We start from the raw sequence: 6,342 nt of genomic DNA, 5'->3' as shown, positions 1-6,342 counted from the left end.
CTGAAAAGCTACTTTTTATTTTCATCGTAAGCTTTTTTCTTCTATTCTATTCACCTGTAAAACTGTTTTGATCCCCGTTCAGCGTTATCACACTCATGATATTTTGATTGGTGATATTTATTTCCCCTACAGTCCCTGTTCTCAGGCTCTTAAGATTGTTTGAGAATCCCAACTTCAATTTAAAAATCCTTATATTGCTAGCTCTCAGATTCTGGAGAACAGTATGAAAGCATGACTCAAGTGTACTCTAAAAGCTCTATATGAAAGGCAAAGAAAAGGTTTATCCTGACACCCCCACCACCCCCACCACCCCCCACTCCCCCCACCCCCAAATAATATAAAATAATATAAAATAATATAAAATAATATAAAATTCTTAATGTATTCTCTGAATAGGTTGATTTTATTATTATTATTATTATTATTTTCTCTTAATTGCTAGGTTTCATGAAGCTATTATCTGTAAGTGCTGCATTCTGATTGTAAGTATGTGTTTTATACAAGTGTTGCAAGCCTGGTGCAACATAGAAGAGGCCCCGTATTTCTGGGAAATACTGTCAAGATGAGCACATGGATGGTATTAAACAGCCAGTGACATTACCTCAGTTTTATCACATTTTCACAACAGTGATATGTAAAGAGGGAGGCACTGGGGTTGTTTTTACTTCGGTGATACAGCCCACTTGCTTATGCAAGCTTTGTGACCTGACAATACTATTTATATACAGTCTCCTCCACCAAAACCAGCCTTGAACTTTTATTTTGCCATCGAGGTTACTCAACAAACCACCTTCCCTCAGGATACCTGTAAGGACCCTGTTGGGAAGAACATTCCAGACCATATTCTCCTACTTTCACCTCAATGCACGAAAACAACTCCACCAACACCTACTCTGCCCTAGCTACCTTTACCAGAGAACAATCTAGCTGAAGAATGTTTCTGTACAGTTTGTTACAATAACACTGAAAATATTGACTAAACTTCTGCTTAAACAACATGCTTCAAGAAGAGCTCTTATTGAACCATCATTGAGTTACTGTATAGCTGTCACCTCCTGTGAGAGAAAAACCTCTTAAGGCCTACCTCAACCAGCTACTCCTAGCTTCTGAGCAAGAACCAGGCTAGTCTCTCCCTTCATGATTTATAGGTGCAGAAACAAGTTAAACAGGATATAAAACAAGGAAATAAAGCCAGAATTATTATTATTTTTGAAGGGGGAGAAGAGTGTTTATATTGTTATCCCTCACCATGCTATGGGGGGCAGTTTTGGCTAGGATCTCAGGATGTGTTGGTTGAACACACTCAGGTGCAGCTCCAGCCTGGCTAAAGTGAGCACCAAATTTCCACACCTGGAAGGGAGAGCTAATGGGTTGCAGCAAGTGTTGTTGTTCATCATATTGCCTCACAGACTATAAGAGAGTCTGTGAGGCCCCATATTAAAATGGTTTCTGTGGGTGCTTCTGAGGCCTGGTGAGGGGCTCTTCTATTTCAAGGCTAGCGCAACTTGTCTAGGCCTTACTGCACAGTGGTTTCTCTCTCTTGGTGACAAAATTGTCAGCCATGTCTTCAAGTAGTAGTGCCGTGAATCTGAAGGACTCTGTTTTTTAGCCTTGTAGACTGTAAGCACTGCTTGTGCCTAATATGTAGCTCTGGTGTGCTGTGGAGAGTCTGCTGCACTGGGGTGCTGCTTGTGGCTTTGGGATAGATGCTACTACAGAGGGAGCTAGCAGCCCAAGTTCTCAGATGCCATAACATGGAATTACCTGGCTTTCAGTAAGCCTCTGTCTCACTGGAGTTTTATTAACACGTGGCTGCTATAAATTCCTGGGTGTGGAGAAAGGAAGAAGCTTCTTTTTTGACCCCAAAGCCTCACTTTCACAGCCTCAAAGAAATAATACAGAAGTGCTTTTGTGTTGAAACCCATGTGCGGCCTGCAATGCCTTCATGTGCATGTGTTTCTCACAGGCTCCTTGCAGGATGTGGTGGTCCTTTAAGTCCTCTGCTAAAGAAGGTGAGGTGTGAGGGAAGCCACTTCTCTCCGTTGTTGTGTTTAAAGTAAATGCATATCTGGTTTAGTCAACTGCATGTGGAATAAAAAAATAATAATAAACTAAAAACTATTTTAAGAATTGGTATGCATAACAAAATTGAAAAGTAAAAAGTCCAAGGGTTTTTTTTGTTTTCTTAAAATCTGTGGCCTGTTAATCTGGGGGGTGGGAAATCTCAATGACCACAAGATGGGAGAAAGGAACAATATATGGTATTGCTGTTTCTCTGGTTCAAAATTGCTTTATTTTCATGGCATGGTTATTCCAGGGTTCATAGTGAAGCCTTGAGCTCTACACAAATGCTTGTGTCTGGAGAACTTATGAACTGGTTTGCTAATTACAGAGCTGGGTGGAAAGGTTACAGTTAGAAAGCTATAATATAGGCAAATCTGCAAACCTTAATTGTACTTCAGTTTTGCTCCTATTCAGGCTCTAGTTGGAAAATCATTTAGAGGTTAGTATATTGCTTAGGGGTATGAATAAAAATCCTTAATTAACGCAATAGCAAAGAGCTTTGGTTTCTTATTTGGCCTGAAATATAAAAGCTCGTTAGCTGAGAAACAATATATTCCCCTGAAGTGAAAAATTAGTGCCTTTCTAATATTTCTTTCAAAACCTCTTGATTTTAAATTAAGAATAGTAGTTTTGTGATTAAAGTCCTGGGTAGAAATTCAGTAGATTTGAGTTCCATTCTCAGATCTGAGCCAGACTCATTATGTGACCCAGGGTTGTGTGTTAGTTACCAGGGCTAGCTTTTCAGCACCCATCTGCTTTTAATTATGGGCACAGTGCGCCTGAGAAATTGCCACTGGGACTAGTAAGACTTTTTCCATTAGCTTCAGTTGACTTTGGATCAAACACTTTTATCTGTCCATTTCCTAAATGTATGTATGGAGAACCAGGCTCTCTATTTAACTGGCATATTGGAAGGGTATTTTAATTAGCATTGTGTGCTGCTGAGGTATTCCAGAGAAGGGAGTTGCAAGTATTTACATCGAGACATACATTTATTACAATAAATTACAATTGTAATTTATTACAATAAATTATCATAATGTAATACCACTGTCCTGGTAATTCAATTTGTCAGAGTAACAATTTTGCAACTTTCTAATCATTATGAGCTACCATTGCTTGGTTTTAAAATCTAAGTTTTTATGCCAGTATGGAAGGATGATTAAACTGTATCCAAATATTTACAGCCACTAAAGTCTTTGAGAACACCTAATTAACTGAAAAAAAATATTTTTACCAAAAATATAGGAGGAGAATTCTAGAGCACATCTGCTTATGACAAGATCTGGCTTCTGCTAGCCTATGCAATAAGACGAGTAAATAGAGTTTACATGGCTTATGGCTTTTCCTTTCCAAAATTAGGACATCTATATATGGAGAAACCCATTGCATTACTACTGGAAGATGAGAGAAGCAGACAACAAATTGTATTGGTGCCCAAGTGATGAAGGTTTCAAGAAATTCCAAAAGTTAAATTCTTCCAACTTTCTGAAAGGTAAAATTCAGTTGTTATTGAGAAACTTTTGATATTGATAACTTCATGTAATAGCTCCTATTCCTGAACTGAAATGAATGGATGAAAAATTCTCAAGCTTAAAATTCATAAATTACTGCTGCTTGTTGTACCTGAAAGGAAATAAGCACATCTCCGTGCAAGGTGTGGGAATTTCTTCTACTGAAGCTGTGCATTTCAGTAGATAGAACATAGTGAGTGGCGTCTGAGCTGAAGCTTTATGAAGTTGTGATGGTGCTCATAACGAATGGAAAGACATAAGCATAGATCAATCTGCTCTGTACGGTCTGAACAGCTCTCTAGCTTATCTTGACCAAGGGATTACAGCAGTGAGCCTTCTAAATTAAACGACAGTTTTGAGGCAAAGACTAGCCCTAGTAACACCTGTGGTCACTTAAGAAGGTTGATTCGTATGCTGAGATGAGGTCAGCACTTTCTAAGCTGTTTGTTCTCTCCTAAACTCTGCAGTGAGAAAAAGTAAGGTATGAAAAACTCGAGACTATGAATTTGGCATTTGTTTCAGGCTGAGTTCAAAAACACTGGTTAATGAACAAAATTGAAGTGATCACCTTATGGGATTTTAATTACCTTGCATACTTAATTTCTTACAGCTTAATTTTCTGTTCTTTCTTACTATTTACTGTGCATTGTTTTGTGATGTGCTACGTATTTCCTTGTAGTATGGTGAACTGGTACTGTTACACATCAGTGGTAGAGAAATCAAGCATGAATTTCCTTATGCCAAATGACCAACAACTTGTAGGATGTATTCCATTTCCTCTGTCCCCTCCTGAAGGGGCATAAAGTCTCATCAGTTTGATGGGTTAGATGAAGAGAGAGATTAAGTTGATTAGGAAGTAATGACTGAAGGAAAAATGTATTAAGCTATTTTCATATTCAGAACAGGATCATTATAAGCAGAACCTCAGGAGCCATTATTTTAAGCATTAGTGTATAATGTGGTACACTACATTAAGTTTTATGTACAGCAGTTGGAACCTCAAGATGACTACTGTAAACTTTTCATCACTGCTAGTTTTAGGAATGACATTTTATCTTCATTAGGTGATACTCTGAAATGGTTCTAAGTATACCAGTATGGTTTCTTTGTTAGTGTAAAACAGACTGTATAGATGTTAATGGAGCCATTCACGTTTATTGGTATAAATTAGTTTCATTATGTTCTCACATCATAAATTATAATGGACATCAGGAAAGTCATCTGGCAGCACTGGTGTAAAAACAGTAAAAATGGGAAATGAATTGACCCAACTATTCAATGTTTAATTGCATAAATGTGTTTGAAGCATGCATGTGCATTTGTATTTCCCAAGCTGTCTTTCATGATATGAATCATCAAACAGACAAGAGTGGGGACAGAAAATGTAATTTTTTCCTTGCAAGAAAAAGGCAGTGCTCACCATGATCTGCCCATTCATTCAAGCATCGTTCTTTTCTTTTCTGGTTCTTGAGTTTGTCTTTTGTGTGAAACTTGGATGTAATGACATTAGTCTCCTGTACATGCACATGTTTTAATCTTTTTGTCTATAATGTGTACTGATAGCTCAGTTAAATGACTTTGATTGAGAAATTACAATGAACTGTGTAACAAGGTCACTTCTAGCTTGACCTTGTCATGACATCTGCTCAAAATAGTAAGATAACTATTTCTCGTGTGGATTGAGAAGCAATTTTATGTTCATCACTCTAATGAAGTCACTAGACTGGAAAGGCTGTTCTAAGTTAAATCTAGAACCCCTATTGTTACTGACATCCACATTAAATATTGTAAGTGTTAATGTAAAACAAATGCATGCTATAAATAATTCACAAGTAAATGTCAGCTATTCAGGCAAGCCTGAACGCAGGTTTTATAGTGAATAAATGTTGGATACATCTAGCAACTAGTGCTCCATTTTCAGCTCTCAAATCCATACAAGGTTTAAACCTGTTTTCATGCTGTATTTTGATTCATTATTCCATGTCCATATAGATATCATAAAAAGCTGTGCTTTCCTTATGCATAAAAAAGACTTTGTGCTCATCAAGAGAACTTGTAAGCAAAATTTCTACAGAATACAGAAACTTGAGGTAGCAGAAAGTACTTAATCATGGCAATGGCTTCTTCAGGTGATTTTTCTTTGTGACAAACCAAATATGTATTGTATTATTTGTGGATCAGTATATCTAATGTCAGCACACATTCCTGTTTATTGACTCATTTTATCATGCTGAACTGTCACAAGCTCCTTATTAATCTGTCTCTGAAGGATCAAAATGCTTTAATAAATATGTTAGTTCCTTTAGATCTTAGGCTGAAATGAAACTGTTTGTTAAATGCACTGTGACTTTGAGTGAAGATACCTTTAGAGATTTAAAATGGAACATGTCGTATCTAACACTGACAAAGGAGAATGTATTTTCTTTTAATGGCTAATTAGGACTCAAAGTTTAAAAAAGAAACAATTTTTCTATATCAAATTAAATTTTGTACAATTGATTTATCAAAGGGATACTGGATATTGCAATTTCGCAGTGAAAATGTGTTGCTCATGTGAGCTATTCAGACATCAACAGATTCATATGCTTTGAAGTCAGTACACGTGTTTACATATATGACAAGGGCTCAGGGAGGTTTCCATCTTATTATAAAAAGATACATGTATTTAGGAATTTGAATTTTTGCTTTATGCAGGGACATGAAAATGCATACTACTTTCTTCACTTGGCAAGGATAAAAAGGATGGAGTCATCCATTATACCTT

At 36.9% G+C, this 6,342-nt stretch overlaps 1 long non-coding RNA gene across 1 annotated transcript; it reads left to right on the top strand.

Moving 5' to 3' along the window:
* Window positions 1–1,438: 1,438 nt before the first annotated feature.
* On the top strand, window positions 1,439–6,063 carry LOC139999242 (uncharacterized). The gene is made up of 3 exons (XR_011804571.1): window positions 1,439–1,620; window positions 1,967–2,012; window positions 3,427–6,063. It is a non-coding gene; the product is annotated as an uncharacterized lncRNA (long non-coding RNA).
* The last annotated feature ends 279 nt before the right edge of the window (window positions 6,064–6,342 follow it).

The sequence above is a fragment of the Anas platyrhynchos genome, chromosome 21 (genome assembly GCF_047663525.1).
Source record: "Anas platyrhynchos isolate ZD024472 breed Pekin duck chromosome 21, IASCAAS_PekinDuck_T2T, whole genome shotgun sequence".
NCBI classification, from domain to species: Eukaryota; Metazoa; Chordata; class Aves; order Anseriformes; family Anatidae; genus Anas; species Anas platyrhynchos.
The sequence above is the reverse complement of the archived record's forward strand: the minus strand, read 5'-3'. Positions and strand labels throughout refer to the sequence as shown.